A 22,102-nucleotide genomic window follows, 5' to 3' on the forward strand; every position below is an offset into this window, starting at 1 on the left:
CCAGCTTTAAACTTTATTCAGAGAGAAGATTTTTGAAGAGACAGCATCATAAATAGCAAATGTTTATCAAGTAAATGCTATACAGCAGATGCACTGTGTACATTAAGTCATTTAATCCAGATAACAGTCTCCTATTAAGCCATACAGGTTATACATATTGCCAGAGAGTCAGCACAGGAAAAACATGATGAGATTTTCATGAAAGCTTGTCTCACCCCAAATCCCATATTCCATAACAGCTTTTTAAGAGCTTCAAGAACTAATACATCCTTTACTGAGTGCAATGCATCCAACTCATTCCAGAAAGAGTATTTCTAGCCTTAACATTTCAGAGAGGGAAGTGCAGGTCTTCAGAATGTCTGTGGTTTTTAACATCTGTTTAAGTTTGCTGTCTTCAGTAGCATTAAGCCGCTGCTCTTTACCCCTCTGTTTGATGATCCTTTCATAGGCTTGGTGGCCTTAAAGAATTTGATTAACTGGGCAGTGGAAGACCTGCCAGGGTTTCTGTTGGTTTTCTGATATGAACTCTTTCTTAATTTTGCATCCCCAGGATTAGCCCAAACCTCAAAACCTCTCTTCACCATGCCTGTGCAAAGCCTTTGCAGCCTATTGCACCTTCTGGCATTAAGATTACATGTATCTCTTTCTCCAACTTGTCAAAATTTTAAAACCGTTTTTTTTTTTTCCTTTGGTTCTTCAAGAGTTGCCTTATGTATCCCAAATTGTGCTTTCAGCAAGTGAAACTTATTCCTGATCTTTTATCTGAGTCGTTATTTGGCATATTATTATCAGACCCAGCACTGATAACTGTCATTATGCTTTGAAGTTACATCATGTTTAGCTTCAGAGTTCCCCCATTCTTAGCCCTTCTTTCAACTGGTATTTTCTGGAGAGAACACAGCTGAGGAAGGCGATAGGGTGGGAAGGAGTATTCAAATGAGCATTTGGTTGCTAGGTAACTTGGCTTACTCAGGATTTGTGACTTCCTAAAGTTATGTAGAAATTAACTGCAGAGCTATTTGGAATCTCTGTCCAATGGCACATTCCTCTTTAGATTAGTGTGCATTCACTGTGGAGCTGACAGTAGCTTCTAAATCTACACAGCCGCTTTCTCTAGGAGCTATTATACTTACTCTTTCAAGAGAGTGAATATGGAAAAAAAAAAAACTACCGCGCTTTTTTTATATAAATAAAAATGAGGTCAGTGTACAAGTGAAGATGGTGAATCCCCATCACATCCTGTGATCTGTGGATGTGTGAGTGCCTTTCCAAGCCCTGGGAAGATAGTTTTCATAGTGATACTGAAGCCAGCCTTGTATCTTCCTTCTGTCTTCATTATATTTGAGTTTCTGCCAAGTTTGCTTTAGGTTCTAGTGTCAAGAAATATACTTGTCCTTTGTATAATCGCCAATGAGAGTTATATGGTGTTCTGTGTGAAGGTAAAATAGCTTGCATGTATTTAAATATTTCACTTTTTAAAAAGCATAATATCTAAGATTAACAAACTTTAAAAGGAACCAAATATAATTAAATAAGTGCCTATGATTTGCACGGAAGTAAAGTGAGTATGTCCAGAAAATGAAATGCATGTGAGATTTATACTGGTTTTCTACTACTTGATTAGATCCTATAATGATATGTTTTGAGGGCTCTTTCTTGGAACTTAGATGTTGTCAGCCACAAAGGTGGGATCAGAGTTTGGGTGAGGGAGTAATGGCCTTGAAAGGAAATAAAAAGAAGCAGTGGTATTTACGATCATGTGTTGCTCTTTGGAAAATAACATTTATTTTCGAACTTGTAGCAGGTTATTTGTTAAGTGGCAGAGAGGATCCGAATTCTGAAGGAAATTCAGTTCAGATAGCACTGCTTATCCTCTGCAAGCAGCCTGAAGATAACTTTGTAATTTACAGCAGCACATTCAGACTGTATCGTCCTGATTGCTCCTTTAAAGGCCTGTTCCGGAAGGACTTGAGCCTCTCTCTGTGCGTAAATGGGCCAGCTGCATGCATGTGAAAGCAGTAAGGGAAACTTGGAGAGGCTGTTGTCTTTTGGATGCTTCCTTGAGATTGAGTGGGTTTTTTCCTCCTTTCTACGACGCCCTCCTTCCCCTTACTCTATGTAGTTGAATTTTCGATGTGGCTCTAACGTTTTATACGTTTAAAATGAGTGGGAAAAAATTAAATACATGCCTAAATGGTATTTCCCATAATTGAATGAACTGCAGCTTCGTTTGGTAACATTTAATATGAAAAACTCCAAGAATCTCTCAGGTTAAGATTTTCTCTCTAAGCTAAACAGAACTTTCTCCAGGTCACAGCCTGTGTCCCGCCACCTCCACCTAGCGCCATGATTGCATCTATTAAACAAATGCGTTCAGAAATCCACAAACACCGTTTTCTTTCCCTAAGTAAATAAAACACCGCATTGGCCAAAAGGGACATTTGGGAACCGAAAACCCGAACGAACATTTTGGCCACCTCAGTGCGTCATCTTGGGTTATTTTGATAGCTCTAAGCTCAGAGGGTAACTGGAGAAGGAAATGGCAACCCACTCCAATATTCTTGCCTGGAAAATCCCATGGATGGAGAAGCCTGGTATGCTACAGTCCATGGGGTCGCAAAGAATCGGACACGACTGAGCGACTTCACTTCACTTCACTTCAAGCAATCTCTTACCTGCTTACCTTTGAAGTGTCTTGCCTTTTTTAGGGCAGATGGTGGGACTGGGGCACTTAATGTGGCAGGTCTCTAGCAAATCATTCATGATGCCAAATGAACATTGTATTTGACATGGCTATTTTTTTTTTAATCAAGTGTAAAGAAGTCTTAAAATAAAAAGTTATGTCTCTTCTTTGCATTGATAAGTCATGATGAGGCCGTGAGAAACTCAAGATGAAGAGGACTTGGTCTTGTTTGTGCTGCGTGGGTACAGGAATTCCATAGCAAATGTGCTGATGGGTGTCAGGTGAGGAAAAGAGCCATGACCTCCCAAGATGAGGGTTTAGAAACCATGGAGTGGGCCACGGGGAGCTGGAATTCTCTTTCTCACTTTTCACTAGACTGGCTCTCTCTTTGTTACCTATGGTCAGCATAAGAAAGAGCAGTTGGAGAATTAATAACTCAGTGATCGTTATTAATACTGTGACAGGGCAGCTAAGAAGGAGAAACATGTCCTAAATCGAACTTTGACAGTTCAGTATTTCCTTGCTGAGTGGGTAGATGACTCAATGCCCTTGGTATAATACTTTAGAATTGCTCTATTAAAACTGGAAAATGTGTCTTAATATTGTAACATCGCAGTCAGGAATGGTTTATTTTTGTTGGTGGTAGTTTATTTCCAAATCAGACATAAAGCCTGAACGGAAGCATTACTTGTCATTTACTGGACAGACAGCTGAATGAACAGAGAAAGTAACTGAATTTATTCTACAGCCGCCGAAGCCCTGGGTATGGCGGCTTTGTGCTTGTTGGCAAACCCTGCTGCCAAAGAGACTTCAGAGAGACTTCAGTGTCTCAACAGTGGGACCCACTCTGTTGGTGAGAAAATACTGCTCTACTGGGCTTTTGATTAACTTGAAATTTTAAATTCATCATTCCTTATTTTGAATCCAGTTCAACAAAGGGTTATTATTTGGGTCCTTTGCTAGGGCCTGGAGCTTTGCTAAATTGAGCTATAGGTTAAAATGTTTATCATCAAAGAGGAAATTTTGTCTATGTTAGGTATTTGTGAGGAATGAAAAATCCTTGATAAGTGCTGAGAAATAGAGATAGTCACTCAGCTGCTAAAGAGATAGAATGAGAAGGCACATCCCCCTGAAAGCTTTACCCATCCTTTGGGGATAGTCTGACCTTTGAAAAAGCTTTAGTGGTCAGATTTCACCACCGTTTCTCTTGCATCCCAATCTGATGAAGTCTCATGCATAACAAAAATGGCACATTAGGGTCCTTTTATTTAATTCTGACAATGCCCCACTAGAAAATTGTAGGACAAAGTCTGTTCCTTAGCCACGGGGCTATTCTTCCAGCGACCTAATGGGTTTGAATGTCAGTGCTCTTTCAGTACTAGACTGCTAAGAGTTATTTCGGCTGAGAAGGTGAAATATGGGTAGTTTCCATCTATTCAGCACTCTTTTTTTCCATTCTTACACAACTTTCAAAGAAAGTTTCCTTTGGTGTTTGTAGTGTTGGGATGACCCAAGGCCAGCAGTTGGCTAAACTGTTTGCTGTAGTTTCGCCTTGGGCCAGGTGAATCACAGCTGGGGGGAGGGGGGGCGGCCAGGAATCTGCTGTTTGTATTTTTCAGAGAGTGGGCTCTTGTGTTGGAATACACTAAGGTCAGCATTGATTCTGACCTTCAGCCTTTGTAGAAAGAATTATCTCACAGTATTAGGAAAAAGCAAATGAAATAGGTTAGTGGTGGAGTGTATGTGGGCTCTGGAATGTGGACTTGAGATGGGGGCTAGAAAATGACCTGCAGATGGGTTTTTAACACAACACCTTTTCAGGCCTCTGCTCAGTCGCTTCAGCTGTGTCCGATTCTTTGCGACCCCATGGACTGGAGTCATCTGTCCACTGGGCTTCTCCAGGCAAGAATACTGGAGTGGGTTGCCATGATCTCCTCTACCCAGGGATTGAACCCATGTCTCTTGCATCTCCTGCATTGCAGGCAGATCCTTTACCGACTGAGCCACCGGGGAAGCCCCGCTATTGGAATAAAGGGATTCATAGTGGATTTTGGTGAATTGAAACAGAAAGAGCAAGAAAGTGGTCTGTACCAAAGTAAAATGATCCTCTTAATCATGAATTAGTAGCTCTTTTGTTGTTTAGTTGCTAAGTCATGTCCAGCTCTTTGTGGCCCCATGGACTGTAGCCTGCCAGGCTCCTCCGTTCATGGGATTTTCCAGGCAAGAATACTGGAGTGGGTTGCCATTTCCTCCGCCAGGGGATCATCTCGACCCAGGGATCGAACCTGCATCTCCTGCATTGGCAGGCAGATTCTTTACCGCTGAGCCACCACTTTGCAGAGAGAGGATTTCAGTCCACCTGGCCAACCTCACGGAGAAGGCAATGGCACCCCACTCCAGTACTCTTGCCTGGAAAATCCTGGTAGGCTGCAGTCCATGGGGTCGCTAAGATTCGGATATGACTGAACAAATTCACTTTCACTTTTCACTTTCATGCATTGGAGAAGGAAATGGCAACCCACTCCAGTGTTCTTGCCTAGAGAATCCCAGGGACGGGGAAGCCTGGTGGGCTGCCGTCTATGGGGTCACACAGAGTTGGACATGACTGAAGTGACTTAGCAGCAACAGCATGCCTACCTCAACTTTGAAGCTGACTGTCTTCCTAGCACACTGCCTGGTTCACCGCAGGCCTCAAAAAAATTGAATTAAATGTTATGGTGACTCCAGGGCCTCTGGGTATTCATTGTTTCATTTCCGTTCTCTGTGGGTTTCTGAGTAATGTCTTACTGTTCTAAACTGTCCTCTCAGTTGGCTTTACTTTTATTTATGCCCTTTCTCAAGCAGCACTGAAGAGTAGCTATCAACAGAGGAGAATCAAGACATCTATATAAATGTGTATAATGGCAGGCAAAGACATATAGCAGAATAGAAATAAAGTATAAAAATTGTCAAACTTATAAAACATAAAATGATGGGGAAGAAAGTGTAAGGACAGTAGGAAATGTATTTTTTTCAATATAATGGAACTAAAGCATCTGTTTGTAAATTTTAAAATAATATCTAATAAATATGCTGCAAGAGTCTTCTTTGTAAAGAGGTATTGTTCTGGTCAGGAAAAGAAAAAAAAGAACTGTAATAGTTAAAAGGTCTGTGAATAGTGTGTTTATATAGGAAATATGGCTTTGGAAGCAACGGTCAGATAATTATGCTTGTACCTGAATGGGTAAAGATGTTTCAGGCCATTAGAATTTGTCTTCGGAGGAAGAGTTATACTAAGGTCAAGGAGGTTTTTCAGGTGGATATATTGGATTTCATACTTTAGTCATAACTCTTGAACATGTTGAATAATTTAGACTAAATTTGTAATAGCACAAGAAATGTCTTAGATTCAACCCTGTGGTTTGATGTGCAGTATTTAAACAACCAATAAAAGCCAGTCCATTTCCAAATGAACATTTTTCTGTGAATTAAAATGAATTACAGTGTACTTAAGTAGATAAGGTGGCTAGTGGTATACGTCCATATTGAATGAGAAGCTGTGGTCAGTGTTCCAATCTTCTAATATACATTTTGGATTAATTTTATCTGAGATTATGAAAGGTTAATTTACCAAAACTGTTTTTTTCCCTTATGTCCCTTCATCAACTAGAGTTGCTTTTCTCAGGCAATTCTAAAATCCTACAGAAAAAATATAAATGAAATATTTCCAACCAGAGAAAGTGCCTCATTGATTCTCTAATTTTATTTCCATTAAAACAATTTCAAAATATATGAAGCCCTAAACATGAATATACGTGGCTTCTGGGGAAGTTTCTGAGCAAATACACAATCAGCGGGGTCCTATGTAGTTTTCAGGGTTGGTGTTAAGCAGGCTTAGGACAACTACTGGCTTCTCTAGTCTTCAGAGATCTCTTCTGCAAATGGGCTAGAGGCTGTAACTCCCATACTCATGATTACAAATGAATTGTATTTATCTGTGTTTTGTGTGTGTGTGTGTGTGTGTGTGTGTGCACGCGCAGTAAATTATGGCTATTGGGCAGCTGCTTACAAACTAGGGTGTGGAGAGTTCAATGTTATCTTTTTCTTAAAGCCAACATAACTAAAAGTTATTGGTTATGTTTCTTTTGAAATGACTCATACTGAGTTTATTATGAGACATTAGTAGGTTCTGTGTTATTTCTGTCATAACCTAAAATTTGTCTTCAGTCCACTAAGCTTGCCTCACTGTGCCAGACCTGGTTGCAGGATTCAAAACTTATTTGATGCCCTCCTGGTGCTAATCATATAGTTGAGAAGATACCTAAAATTATGCAGAGATGACTATTTAGAGACTATTTGGTATGGCTGATCATCACTGAATTAAATTTCCCAGAGAACTGGAATGTCCAAGCGTTCCTCTTGTTCCTGTTGCACAAGTACAGATAGCTTTTTAGTGGGATGGATACTATGGCAAAGATAATATCATTGGGTGCTTTTTATATTTCTTTGTTTTTAGTTTAGTTATTTTACTTCCCTAACCCCTGTTTTTCAGTCCCTGTCAGATAAAGCAAGGGTTTTCCTAGGAAATAATGCAGCCAGGTTTAATTGCCACTCAAATGAAGACAGCACACAACCCACAGTTAAGGCGGGAGTGTCACCCTGGGGATTGTCAGCAGACCAGCCATGGGTTTTCCTGCGTAAGGAATGTATACTTGATGATACAGTATAAATTATAGACTCTGGGTAATGTGAACACATCTCCCTTGGATGGGTGCTTGCAAACATCCTCACTATTGGAGAACACTTAGAAGCCTCATACAGAGGTAAATAATGCTCGGGTACTCATTTGTCTACTTTTTAAAGAAACACGTTAGTAAAAACAAAGATATCAGAATGAAGATGGCAAAGGGATCAAACCGATGAAGCTAGATGAGAGTTAAAGTCCAGAAAAGCATCCTGGAAGGCTCTGCCTAATTACATTACAGGTAGTCTGCAGATTTAGCCCTGGCTTTCCCTGTAGCCACGGGAGAGGAAACATGATCATATAAAATAAAAATATGTCATTTCTTTGCACAAGCACAATTGTTGCAGCTACTCATACAGAAGAAATTCCTCCTCGTGAAGGGTCAGCTGGGTGATGACAGTTTAACTTTGCTTTGGAAAATCCAGATTTCTTCCTGAGCCTTTTCTAGAAATAGTTCTGTTGATTATTGAAGGTGGGGAGCCTTGTAAGACATCACACTTTACACATCTAGAGGGATTTCCTGGCTTTCCTCCTGGGAGTCAGTCGTCTAAAACCCCAAGAGCAAGTGAAAGAAACATAATCTCTGCTGTTTGCCTGTTATCTTTTTGGTGGATTTGTGTTACTGGGTGACCCTGCCGTGTCCACCGTGAGTCATTTCTTAAATTCTTTAAGGAAAAGAATGAGGGACTTCCCTGGTAGTCCTATGGTTTAAGAATCTGCCTGCTTAATGTAGGGGACACAGGTTTGAGCCCTGGTTTTCAGCTAAGATCCCACATGCCTTGGGGCAACTAAGCCCGTGGGCCACCACTACTGAGGGCTGCAACAAGAGACGCTGCCAAATGAGAAGCCCCCACTCACCACAACTAGTGGAAACCCAGGTGCAGCAACGAAGACCTGGTAAAGCCAAAAATAAATAAATAAATGGGAAAAAAGTTGTTTGTTTTTTTTAAAGAAAGAATGATTGTGGCTTTGTGCATGTTGAGATGTACGGGTATGACAAAATCTATGTAGGAGAAATTCTTAAAAACCCTGAACTGGTCATCAAACTCCAGAGGTGAAGCTCATCCTCACATCCTGATAAAAATTATACAGTCTCTGTAGGCAGTTATTGAATTTATCTGAACTAAATCTCACAGTGTTAATGATGACTGAGGTAAGGGAGTGAGTCGTTGCTTTGGATCAGGATAGATGTCCTGTCTGAACATCTTAATGATGCCAGAGTTGATTTTCTTTTTAGGTTCATAAAAGTATTTGAAACCTATAGGATGTTTTTGGATTCTTTCTGGTTTTAATCAGTTGCAGAGCTTGCCAGTCCATCTCTGAAGGAGCTCTGGTCAGACCTGAGTTACCAGAGGAGTATGTTTCTGAAAAACGCCCAGTAACCCGAGGCATTGAATCTGTAGCCAGAGTTGGCTGTCTCACCACCCACTGGTTTCCAGAGAAGACTGCGGGGAATCTTGGAGAGGGGTGTAGGAAATGGAGTGTGTATCAGGTCTGCCCTGACTCCCAGAGCCTTGTGAAGAATTCTCCCTGCCCTTGAAGTATGGCCTGTGTGTATGAGTGTACATGTGATGAGGACAGCTTCACACCTCTTTTTTCATCTATATACTTTGACAGAGAAGTCAAAAGGAAAGAGGAGCCTCAAAGTCAGAGAGGAGTGGCACGGGAAAGTCACTCTGCCTCACATTTGAATATTACCCTGGATAAAAAAAAGGTCCCTTTGTGTACATATCACAGCTGCTTCCTCCTTCCTCTCAGGTAAATCCATTGGCCATTGTGGAGTTGCTTGTGTGATTATTAATAATAACCTTCCACTTACACAGACACTGGGAAATCTTTGCAGTAGAATATGTGACCTGAGAACTATAGAGTCTGGTTGTATCTCCTCCCACTCCCCAGTAACCTAACACTAGACCCAGAACTTGGGAGAAGGCGATGGCACCCCACTCCAGTACTCTTGCCTAGAAAATCCCATGGGCGGAGGAGCCTGGTAGGCTATAGTCACTTTCACTTTTCACTTTCATGCATCGGAGAAGGCAATGGCAACCCACTCCAGTGTTCTTGCCTGGAGAATCCCAGGGATGGGGGAGCCTGGTGGGCTGCCGTCTATGGGGTCACACAGAGTCGGACACGACTGAAGTGACTTAGCAGCAGCAGCAGCAGACCCAGAACTTAACAGTTGCTCCGTAACTGTTAAGGGAAGTTAATACTCGGTAATGTGTATTGGATTGATTTTAGACACTGGGAAAACAGTCCTTGGGCTGTTTTTGGAAGAGGGGGCAAACATCACTCAGTGGAATCCTCCGAGAGTGCTGGTCATGCCTAGGTATCCCAGTGACTGTGACTAAAGCTTGACACGCGTGAACCTGAACTAACTGGAGGAGCCAAACAGATAGACAATTTGATTTTGGTAAAACGAAATCAGAAAACCTAACCAAACCATGGATCTGGGAGTAAACATCCTAATTAAATAGTCTAGTTTTTATTTTCTTACATAAGACCCAAATTCAATCCCTGGATCGGGAAGATCCCATGGAGAAGGCAGTGGCTACCCACTCCACTTTTCTGGCCTGGAGACTTCCATGGACAGAGGAGCCTGGTGGATCACAGTCCATGGGGTCGCAAAGAGTCGGACATAATTGAGCAACTAACACTGTCATTTTCACTTACTTAGTATGCTAGATTGACTTGCTTTTTGTTGATATTGTTCTTTGATTAAAATCTGAGAAAACCATTTGTAAGTTTGCTGACTTAGGAAGGAAAAGGGATGCTTTTCATTACTGGTCTAGATGCATTTAATGAAGATCAGTGCTTATTAAACAATGTGCTGATTGTGGGATTGGCCATATGTGTGATTTTGCACTCTTGTGTTCTTGGAGCTTTACTTTTCCAAATGGCAAGACATACATTTCTGTGGTTCTTCCTTATTTCCACCCAAACCTGGTACTGTGCTGGGCATTGGAAGTACAGCAGTGAGCGTGACATTGAGTAAGGTTGTGGGATACATGCGTGCATGCTCAGTCACTCAGTCATGTCCGACTCTTTGCTGCCCTCTGGACTGCAGCCCGCCAGGTTCCTGCATCTATGCAGTTTTTATGGCAAGAATCCTGGAGTGGGTTGCCATTTCCCCCTCCAGAGGACCCTCCCAATCCAGGGATTGAAACCGAGACTCTTGTGTCTCCAGCATTGCAGGCAGATTCTTTACCTCTGAGCCACCAGGGAAGCCCAAAGTTGTGGGACACTGGATCACATATGTGTACAAGTGGTCTTTGGGTATTTAAAGAACACTACCCAGGAATACCCTGGAGAAGCAAATGGCTACCCACTCCAGTATTCTGGCCTGGAGAATTCCATGGACAGAGGAGCCTGACGGGCTGCAGTCCATGGAGTTGCAAAGAGTCAGACATGACTGAGCAACTAACACACCCAGGAATACAGAAGGCAAGGCTCCACACTGCTGGCTCCACTACCAGTTAGCAATGTGATCTTGAAAACATGAAGCCTCTTTGGACCTGTTTGCCTTATGACTCATGACTGGATTGGGGTCTAGATGAGTTTCCAAACTTCAGTGCATGTCAGAATCAGCTAGAAAACTTATTTAAATAACATTTCCTGGTCTTTACCAACAGATCTGTTGCAGTAGGTCTGGGATGGAGCCCAGAATTTTTTTTTTTTTTTTTTGCATGTTCTGTTCTGGTGGAAGTGGTCTGTGGGCCACACTGTCAGAAACACCTGGTGTAGGTCAATGATTTTCAAGCCATGGGAGGTGTCCCACCAATGAGTCATGTAATCAATTTACTAAATTTTGAAGAGGCTTTAAAAATGAAATAGAAGAGTAGAAAAATTATCCAAGGTAGCTTCCCTGGTGGCTCAGACAGTAAAGAATCTGCCTGCAATGCAGGAGATCTGGGTTCACTTCCTGGGTGGGGAAGATCCCCTGGAGAAGGGGATGGCAACTCACTCTGCTATTCTTGCCTGGAGAATCCCATGGACAGAGGAGGTTGGCGGGCTACAGTATAGGGGGTTGCAAAGAGCTGGACACAACTGATCAACTAACACTTTCATTGAGCAAAGATAAATAAAATTAGAAAGCCGTTATCTACATTTTGAACAGTGTTAAAGCAGAACCCAATTCTAGGAATCTAGAAAACTATTCAGCCTATTCTCTGCTGATTGATTTGAATGTGCAAATAGATCTGGAATTCATCTCATTCCTGGAGCACTGAATATTTCAAGAAGATGAATTTATCTGGGTTTTAATATGCACAGTGCCACCTAACCTGCCTTTGGATAGAAGTACTGATCTCATCCTTGCAGGGGAAACTTTTCGGTATCATACATTAAGGTAAGAAGGTCTTTCCTAAGTCTTGTCCTCATAAATATAAGAAGAAGCCCTGATCCCTTCCACCTGTTGAAAATGACTTGGATAACATGGAAATTACAGTCCCAGGCCAAAAATAACACCAGAGGCAAACTCACAGCCACAAGATCTTCTTCCTAAAGAGAGGATTTATTGAGAGGAGCTGTAGATGGTTACTCTGGAAAACTGAACATCTCTCTTTGCTAGTATTTGCCCAGTGTGTGCCTTTTGGATGAATGTTTTGTTGGACCACTTCAAGTCTAAGATGCTAAGTAAGACCTTTCTTTCATTCATTTGATCACTTATTCCTTGGAGGAATCATAGCCTTTAATTTTTAATTTTTTCCCATCAGTGAATGATTTTAACTGATGAGAGTGATAATAGGAAGAGAGTAAAGTTTTGTGAAAATAAGATGTTAGATTTGGAGGCAATTGGCAGAAATCAATCATTTAATTTATTATAGATACTCATATATGTGTGTCCAAACGGGAAATACTGTCTTCAAAGTAACTTTGCTGATTTTGTACCCATTGCAAAGATCATGTCATAGCTTAAAAACCAGAATGTCTATAGCCAAACACAATTTGAACTCTTTTTTTTTTTTTTTGTATTTGCCTGCAGTCTAGTTATGAGCCTGCTAGGAAAACCAGTTTCATTACTTTTGTGGTCACACCTCGTTTTTATGAAAAACAGTATTACTCAACATGATTACGTGCCTTGCCTTACTTGTCAAGCGTGGCTCTGAATGTCTGTTGATTGCATCCCGGGATCAAAGACAGCTTCAAAGAAGGACAGTGTACTGTCACTGAGCTATTGAAATAGGAGTTCAGAAAGAGGAGCTTCAAATGTACATGAGCAACCCTCTTCATTGTGTCACTGGAAGAAGTACAAGTTTCTAAAGACGACCATTCCAAAAGGCTGGTACTCTTAAATATAACATTTCTCAAGCATTTGTTTTAAAACAAAACTTAGTCACACTTTCTCCATTTTGACTGACAAGTGGCCAACGATGGTCCAAAAAAGACCCAAGAAATGGTAGGAATTTAGGCCAGTTTCACCAGTGACAGAAACCCGAACAGGCTTTGTCCATGATTCCTCCAAGGAATGAATGCTTGGTGAATAAAAATCACCTTTTTCTTTTGCTGGTGAATGCTGGTATACTGGCTGATCTATTCTGTAGCTGCATGTTTGTGGCTCAGCTAAAATCATGGTGCCTGAACAGTAAGAGGGAAGGGGGACTGCCTAGGCAAGACAGGGCTTGCTTACAAACTAGGGAGATTACCATCAGAGCCCTTTCCAGTCAACAGAAAAGATGCATATAATGAATATGGCCTTTGCTAGCATTAGAAAAAACAGTCAAAATTCATAGCTGCTTCCATAGCGACAATGCTATTTTTCAAGTATTGTTAGATCCTAAGTACACCCTTCCCCCAAAGACATCCATGTGTCAAGACAGCTCTCAGAGTAGTTATGGAATACTTGTGAAGGTTTTTAATTAAAAATTTTCCCTAGAGATAGCCTGTTTGATTTACATTATTAATAAAGTAAAAATGTCTGCAAATAAGAGGTCTCAAAAATTAAGGCTTTAGGATATCACTTGTATGTGGAATCGAAAAAGAAATAAAAATAAAACAAAGCAGTACAAATGAACTTATTTACAAAACAGAATCACAGGTGTAGAAAACAAACTTATGGTTACCAGGGGGAAAAGCGGTGGGGAGGTGGGGTGGAAAGAGGGTTGCAAGGGACTGATAAATTGGGAGACTGAGATTGACATATATGTACTACTATATATCGAACAAATAAGGACCTGCTGTATAGCACAGTACTCTATAATGACCTAGATGAGAAAAGAATCTAGGTATTTATATGTATATGTGTAACTGATACACTTTGCTGTACAGCAGAAACTAACACAGCATTGTAAATCAGCTATACACCAATAAAAGTTAATTTAAAAAAATAAAACTTATAGGATTGCCATCTTAATTGAAACAGTTTAAGCAGGGATTTTCAACTGGGGATTTTCAACAATTCACTAAAGGGATTCTTGGCATTTATATGTGTGCTCTAATTTTAGACCTTTGAGCTCGCAATTTAGAATGATCAAGTAAAAGAAAAACTTCAGTTATCCTTTCAGTTACCTATGGGATACACTGAAGTTTCTTGTGAGAGAGGCCATTTCCAACGTCACCATCTGCTAGATCCTCATTTACATCTGTCCCTAGCCCTTGATGTTGCCACCTCCCATCTAGGAAGGATGAAAGAAGATACTTTGTTAGGCAAAGTCTGAATTTGGGTAGGTCTAATGAGCTGTGCTAGAATAAGGCCAAGTCTGACTGGGGACAAAACATTGTCGTGCTCTGTGTATGGGAGACCTCAGTTGGTCTTTCTCCCCGTCCCCCCCAGAGTCTGTAGTTCAGGAGTTGATTAAGGTGGTGACGGTAGCTTTGGCCTTGCCTAACCACACAGCCTATTCTGAGCCATAGCAGTGGGTTTGGACTGTTCCCCCATGGTCTGAAGAGAAGCGGACCCTTCCAGAAACTTTTGCTCACAACCCTGTCTTCTTTGTGGTGTGGTAGCAACTGAGACTTTGGTCCACCACTGAGATGATTCAGGGAAAACAGCCTCCATTGGAGTTACTGTTTCTCTGCCATTCTCCGGGGACTGCTGGACTTAGCTGTCTGAGTTTGACTTAGGTTTTGCTTTGTTGGGTTTGGGTAATGGCCCTCAGACTTCTCCTACCCACCTCGGAAACGGTGATCAGGAGGTAATTGAACTTATCCAGTGCTTTTCTTCTGTAAATTCATTCATTCTGTAGATACGAATTTTCTCATTTCGTTTCAAGATCTGCAGGCAGTACCTGGGCTGGGATGACTTCATGCCAGTTGGTGGAGGATCAGTGAAGGGGCTGGGTCGTCCTGGTTGCACAGCTAGTCCTCAGGGAAACAAGTGGTGAAGTTACTTGGTCACGTCATCTCCCTTTCTTATTCTGTTATTTCTGGTTTGATTGTAACAGTAAGAGAATGATTTCATTCGAATGACTCTGTTTTATTATAAAACTACAGCTCCTTTTATTTTATTGTGTGTGTGTTTTTTCAATAGTCCAAGTTTTCTGTCTATAATTAACTGCACTTTGGATTCTTTCCATAACACTTCCATGGGGGCCTCTTTGTTATCTGGTGCTGTCAAAGTGGTGAATCCATTTTAAATATTATTTATTTATTTTTAAATTTATTTATTTATTATAATTGGAGGATCAATATTGTGTTGGTTTCTGCCATATATCAACCTGAATCAGCCACAGGTATACTATGTCCCCTCCCTCTTGAACCTCCCTCCTGCCTCCCACCCCATCCCACCCCTCTAGTTTATCACAGAGCACCGGACTTGAGCTCCCTGCATCATACAATAAATTTCCACTGGCTATCTAATCTTACATATGGTAATGTACGCATTTCAGTGCTGCTCTCTCAATGCATACCTCCCTGTCCTTCCCACCCTGTGTCCACAGGTCTGTTCCCTATGTCTGTGTCTCCACTGCTACCCTGCAAATAGGTTCATCAGTACTGTCTTTCTAGATTCCATATATACACATTCATATACGATATTTATCATTCTCTTTCTGACTTAGTTTACTCTGTGTAATAGGCTCTAGGTTCATCCAACTCATTAGAACTGAGTCAAGCGCAATCCTTTTTATGGCTAAGTAACATTCCATTGTGTATATGTTACCAGAATTTCTTTATCCATTCATCTGTCAGTGAACATCTTGGTTGCTTCCATGTCCTAGCTATTGCAAATAGTGCTGCAATGAACACTGGAGAAAGGACACTATAAACAAGTTTAAAAGACAACCCTCAGAATGGGAAAAAATAAAATAGCACATGAAACAATTGACAAAGGATTAATCTCCAAAATATACAATCAATCATTCAGCATAATACCAGAAAAATGAACAACCCAATCAAAAAGTAGGCAGAAGACCTAAACAGACATTTCTCCAAAGAAGGCACACAGGTGGCTAATAAACATAGAAAGATGCTTAGTGTTGCTCATTATTAGAGAAATGCAAATCAAAACTACAATGAGGTATCCCTTCACCCTGGTCTGAATGGCCATCATCAAAAAAATCTACAAACCATAAACGTGGGAGAGAATGTGATGAAAAGGGAACCCTCTTGCACTGTCGGTGGAAATGCAAATTGATAACAACTACTATGGAGAGCAGTATGGGGATTCCTTAAAAAAACAAGGAACAAAACTAACTTAAGACCCAACAGTCCCCCTACTGGGCTTATACCCTGCTGCTAAGTCACTTCAGCTGTGTCCGACTCTGTGCGACCCCATAGGCGGCAGCCCACCAGGCTCCCCGGTCCCTGGGATTCTCCAGGTAAGAATACTGGAGTGGGTTGCCATTTCCTTCTCCAGTGCATGAAAGTGAAAAGTGAAAGTGAAGTTGCTCAGTCGTGTCTGACTCTTAGTGACCCTATGGACTGCAGCCCACCAGGCTCCTCCATCCATGGGATTTTCCAGGCAAGAGTGCTGGAGTAGGGTGCCATTTCCTTCTCCGCATATACACTGAGGAAACCCTAATTGAAAAAGCTAAATTTTATTTATTTTGCTGTGCTGGGTCTTTGCTGCTATGCAGACTTTTCTCTAGTTACGGCAAGTGGGGGGTGCTCTTGAGTTGTGGAGTGCGGGCTTCTCACTGCCGTGACTTCTCTTGTTGTGGAGCGCGGGCTCTAGGCACACAGGCTTCAGTAGTTGGGGAGTGTGGGCTTTGTAGTTGCTGCTCCCAGGTTCTAGAGCACAGGCTCAGTACTTGTGGTGTACAGGCTTAGTTGCTCCACAGCATGTGTGATCTTTCTGGACCAGGGATCAAACCCATGTCCTCTGCACTGGCAGGCAGATTCTTTACCACTAAGCCACCAGGGAAGCCCAGGTGAATCCATTTTAAAACAAAGGAAGCAGAATGGAACATCAGACAGTCCTGGGTCTACAGAGAGGGCAGCACAGGCACTCATAGCAGTTTGGTCTTGGATTACTTAATCTTTTTGAATCTGAATTTCCTTAGGCACTCTAAGACAATAGGGAGGAATGGAATGCCTTACTAACTGGCTTTAGGTGAAGATTAAATGAGAAAATACATGTCAAAAACAGTATCTGGCCAGTAGCAAATTCTCAATGCATGGTACAATTAATCCAGTGTTTAAATTTAGACTGTTAAATCAGTTTCTTGAGTTGATCTCTGTGGGGGAAATAACTGTTTACCAGCTTACCAAGCAGGAAGTACTGAATATTCATGGAATCACACGAAATTAGAGCAAGAAAAGATTTTATTCATTCTGCAATTATCTGTTTAAGATCTGCTACATACTAGGCTCATGAGATATGTCATTGAACAATACAGATGAATTCCTACCCTCAACGAGTATTTACTCCAGCTGAGGGAAACAGACAATAAGTAAGAAACACTTTAGTAAATAAGTCAATTATGTCATTTGTTGGAAAGTGTTGTGCCATCGAGAAAAGGGGAAAAAAAAATAGAGCTTAAAGGACATGTGATTTTACATCTAATTGATAAGAATACGTTTATTCAAATATTTGAATAAATATGCATGGTTAGCCATACAGATATTTTGGGGAAGAGTGTTCCAGGTCGGAGAGGGGGGACAACCAGTGCAGAGAGAGACCAGTGTGTCCAGAGGAGGTGAGCAAAGGGAGGAGCAGGAGGTGGGGACACAGGGGCCCGAATATGTAGCTGCCTGGAAGCCGTAGTTGTTGCTGTTTGGTAAGTCGTGTCTGACTCTGCAACCCCATAGACAGCAGCATGCCTGGCTTCCCTGTCCTTCACTATTTTCCAGAGTTTGCTCAAACTCATGTCCATTAAGTCAGTGATGCTATCAAACCGTCTCATCCTCTGTCGTCCGTTTCTCCTCCTGCCCTCAGTCTTTCCTAGCTTCAGGGTCTTTTCCAATGAGTCAGTTCTTGGCAGCAGGTGGTCAACGTTTTGCAAGTTCAGCTTGAGCACCTTTCAATGAGTATTCAGGGCTGGTTTCCTTTAGGATGGACTGGTTGGATCCCCTTGCTGTCCAAGGTCTTACTCTGATAGGGGAGGCGAAGGGAGAGTTTTGAGAACAGGACTTAACAGGATCTGACTTACTTTTAATAGGATCACTCTGGCAGATGCTCAGAGAGCAGCAGAGATGAAGAGAGAGCATAGATCTTGGAGAGTATCACCTTTAACCCCTTCATGTTAGAAGAGAATTTGAACTCAGGCTTTCAATCTGGGTCTGCAACTGTGCCCATCTCATGGGTATCAGAGAGCCCCCAGGTAAGGACTGGGGTATCCACGTATCCTATTCTTTGAGAGCCAGGATTAAGGCTTTGCAAGAAGGGTAAAAAAAATGCTGATTTCATTTATTTTACTAACAATGTATCTTTGGGGTTAAAAAGCTGAGGAAATTTTTGTAACCTAAAATTACTTTGGGGGCATTGGTCCATAGAGCTTTGGGTTGATGGATATTTCAAATAAGAGATGAGATTTCATTAGGTTGGCTGCGACATTTTATTAGACTCAAATGCTCTAGGTCTAGTTAGCTGTGAAGTTAGTTGTCAAGAGGTTGTAGAATCAAAATACTTCAGTGGTGTTAAAAAGGGAAGTTTGTGATAATATATTGTTTTTACCTAAAGAAAGAAAACCTTGCTAAGGTATCTAATTTTAGACTGTTAGGAGGAAAAAATAATGTAGTTTGGTAGACTTGACTTCCTGTTAAGCCCTGCTATTTTTAACCTTGGTCAATATTCCATCCTCCCAGTCTTCTGCTTTGGAGAACCCCAAAATGTCTTATTTTGCGCCAAAATGTACTTTTGTCTTCTCTTTTGCTTAACAAGAAGTTGTTAAAAATAAGCTAATGTCTTTTTAAAAAAACCCAAAAGCAAAAAAAAAATAAAATTTCTCCTTCAGTTCTAATAAGCCCATGATTTTTTAAAATAAGGAAAACTGTAATAAATAAAGATTAATCAGTGCTCAGAGGCCAAGTTAAAGGAGGGCTGATTATCTAATTTTGGATCTTCTTGATCTTTCTACTTCTTTTCTGTCATTTTGACTACATTGTGACCACAAATCTGCCTGCCCCTTCTATAATTAGATTGAAAGCAGGAAAGAAATGGGATTTATATTTGTCCATTTCATCCATTAATACAGTTTCACCATTTTGGGTGCATTTTCCCTCTGACTGGCTATTACATTTTAGCTTGATTGCATTCTTTCAGTGTTTGATCAAAAGTTGGCCATGAGAAAAACAAAATTCCTTCAGTCTTTAAAATAAAGCAACAGTTGACATAGGTTGTCATTAGGAAATTTTTATTATGCTTCTGATAATTTTTAATATAAAATTCCTTCCCGGTTTTTTTCCACCCCAGCTTACAAGGAAGCCAAGAAAGTAAATATGACAATTTCAGATAAACATGTATTGGAGAAGATAGAAGTTTCTTTAGTTTCAAGTTTTCCTTGTCCACTTTTTAACTATTTAGATGGAGTAGCAGTTTTAAATAATAAATCAGAATTTGCCTCCCTCATCAGTGGGAGATATTCATGATAAGTTTAGATGAGGAGGCAATATTGTTTACAGAGGAGCTGTCTGCAGTTTGAGAATGGTTTCTAAATTCAGCTCTGGAATGGTAATTACTGTAACAAATATCTCTGAACTTGAGCTGATGAGTGTTATCTGTGGGGCTTTAGGAAGTATCTGCTCCATGAGTGTGAGGCATTCTGGAGGCCTGGAAGGTGTCTGTTCATATACATGCATGTATGTGCATACTTGTATCGGTGAAGTGTGTAACTATCAACTGCATACCCAAGACTAACCCTGACCAGAGAGGTATCAACCAAGTGCAGGGGGAGGAGATCAGAGGCACGTTCATGGAAGAAGTTCAATAGGATGGCTTCGTTGGCTGATGGGTAGGATCTCAGGGGGTCAAGATTGCTGGAGAAGGAACGTCGGGCAGAGGAAAGAATGAGCAGAAGTGCAACAGTGAGGTGTGGGGAATATTGGTTGTTCCCATAGCTGATCATACCCTCCTTGCTCTTATCCCTTCAGTGGCCCTTCAAAGCCCAGCTCAAGCATCACCATGTCTTAGGTGTGTTCTGAAGGAAGGCTCTTGTGGATGGATGTGGGTACTGGAATCAGGCATTTACTGGCAATGTTCTTGGTCAAGTTATTTAATAATAAGTGAAATTTATGTAACACTGTATACCAGGCAGCATTTTTAGTGCCTTGCATAAGTTTAGTCTTTAAAAATGACAGCATCCCTTTGAGGTAGGAACTACTATTATTCTCATTTTACAGATGGGGAAATTAAGGGGCAAAAAGTGTGAGTAACTTGCTCAAGGGCTCACAGCTAGAAGAGAGCAAAACTTGGACGTAAGAAAGTACTGTCTGAACCACCAATTGCACTGTAACCTTGATCAGCCTAATTTGTAACCTTGATCACAGCTTATTTGTAAAGCCTTGTGATTGGATTTTCAGCACACTTCTTTAGCATGCAGTGAGCACTTGCTAATTGGAAATCATTGCTATAATTAATAGTTCTTATCTCAATTTGATTGATACCTACCTTTCTTATGGACTTCCCATGTGGCTCAGTGGTAAAGAACCCACCTTTCAATGCAGGAGACATAAGAGACATGGGTTCAGTCCCTCGGTTGGGAAGATCCTCTGGAGAAGGGCATGACAACTCACTCCAGTATTCTTGTCTGGAGAATCCCATGGACAGAGGAGCCTGGCGGGCCACAGTCCATAGGGTCACAAAGAGTTCGACACGACTGACTTAGCATGCATGCACGTACCTCTGTTATAGCCTGCTTGCACTGCACTATCATTGTTGATTTGTCTGTTTCACACAGTGAATTGCAAGCTTCTTGAAGGTGGGATCTCTGTGTGCAGGACCTGTCCCTTAATGGCTCAGTAAATGCTTGCTGAACGAGTGAATGGACAACATGTTTGGCCTGTCATGGATGGTCCTGCTGCCCAGAAAGCAGCACTGTAGAGCAGTTCCCATCCAGGACTTTACAGTGTGCAGTACAGAATTTGAATCCAGCCCCTACCATCTACTTGACTGTGTCTTGTGCAAATTATTTCTCTTCCTTTCAGTCTTCATTTCCCTCTTTATTTAATGGAGACCACAGAGTTGTTATAAAGATCCAAGTAGATAGTACATATCAGGAATTTAACAGAATGCCTGGCTTCAGATAAATAAGAAGTAATTCCTATTTCATTACTATTGAATAACTGCTGAAAGGCAGGTGCTCTGCTATTCACTGGAAGCACAGAGGTAAAGATTCCTCCCCCATGCAAGGGCTTCACAGCTTCACAAAAGAGAAGAACTTTCACCAAATGCATTATAATGGGGTGTAATAATATACAACAGTGACACGGTTCAGATAAACTGTGGGGGAAAGGAGAAGAGTGGTTGTTTGCTTGATGGTGGATATAGCCAGGTTGGGTTTTGAAAAATGAATAAAAGTCCTTAAGGCAAAGCCAAATAGGGCCCTCAGACATCAGGTTTGTGGACTTAATTGAATAGGCAATGGAGAACTAGTAAATTTTTTGAGTAGGAGGGTAACATCCAAAGAACTGTCCTTTAGGAAGAGTATTCTGACAAAATTATGTAGGATGAGTTAGTGGGGAGAAAATGAGGAAATAACTATCACATAGACTTTTAGTGGAACCTCCTACACGGGATAGAAAGCCATTCTGTAGCACCCCTTACAGATGGTCGTCTAGCTGTCTATGTCTGAACACACCCAGCAAAGGGAGGTTCACTACCTCTTAAGGCAGCTCCTTCTTTCCTCTTCATCCTCTTCTTCCTTCCTCTCCTTCCATGCATTCATCCACTTATCCACCCAATATTCACCTACCCTTCCATCTATCTGTCCACACATCTACTCACTCATCTACTCTCCCATCCACCCACCCAGCTACCCACCCATCTACTCTTCCATGGACCCACCCATCCATCTCTCCATCATTTCTTCAGTGTTTCCTTTGTGCCACTTCCTGGACTTAACAAGAATACAAGGTGAATACAGTATTGTCCTGCCCTTGAGGATCTTAGAATCTTGAATGATCACATGTCCATTATTGAATAATTTTTGTTGTTGAAAATTCCTTTTTCCTTAGCTTAAGCCAAAATCTGCTTTCCTTTGAGCTTCTCTCCTGCTGGGCCTACTTTTCTCATTGTTTCTTCTAAAACACTTTAAGTGTTCTCTTCTTTTATGTGACTGCTTTTCTTATTTTAAAAACTGTGTCGTGGAGCTTCTGAATTCTGT

At 41.3% G+C, this 22,102-nt stretch overlaps 1 protein-coding gene across 2 annotated transcripts in view; it reads left to right on the forward strand.

The window, feature by feature from the left end:
• The window catches only part of C12H1orf21 (chromosome 12 C1orf21 homolog), a 247,069-nt gene that overhangs the window by 16,166 nt on the left and 208,801 nt on the right, over window positions 1–22,102 (forward strand). The window contains exon 2 of one of the 2 annotated variants that reach the window (XM_042229198.2): window positions 9,024–9,164. The exons of the other annotated variant lie outside the window; for it this stretch is intronic. The gene's annotated coding sequence lies outside the window, so the exon portion shown is untranslated. The remainder of the gene's footprint in view (window positions 1–9,023; window positions 9,165–22,102) is intronic. 2 annotated transcript variants of the gene reach the window in all.

This window comes from Ovis aries, chromosome 12 (assembly GCF_016772045.2).
Source record: "Ovis aries strain OAR_USU_Benz2616 breed Rambouillet chromosome 12, ARS-UI_Ramb_v3.0, whole genome shotgun sequence".
NCBI lineage: Eukaryota > Metazoa > Chordata > Mammalia > Artiodactyla > Bovidae > Ovis > Ovis aries.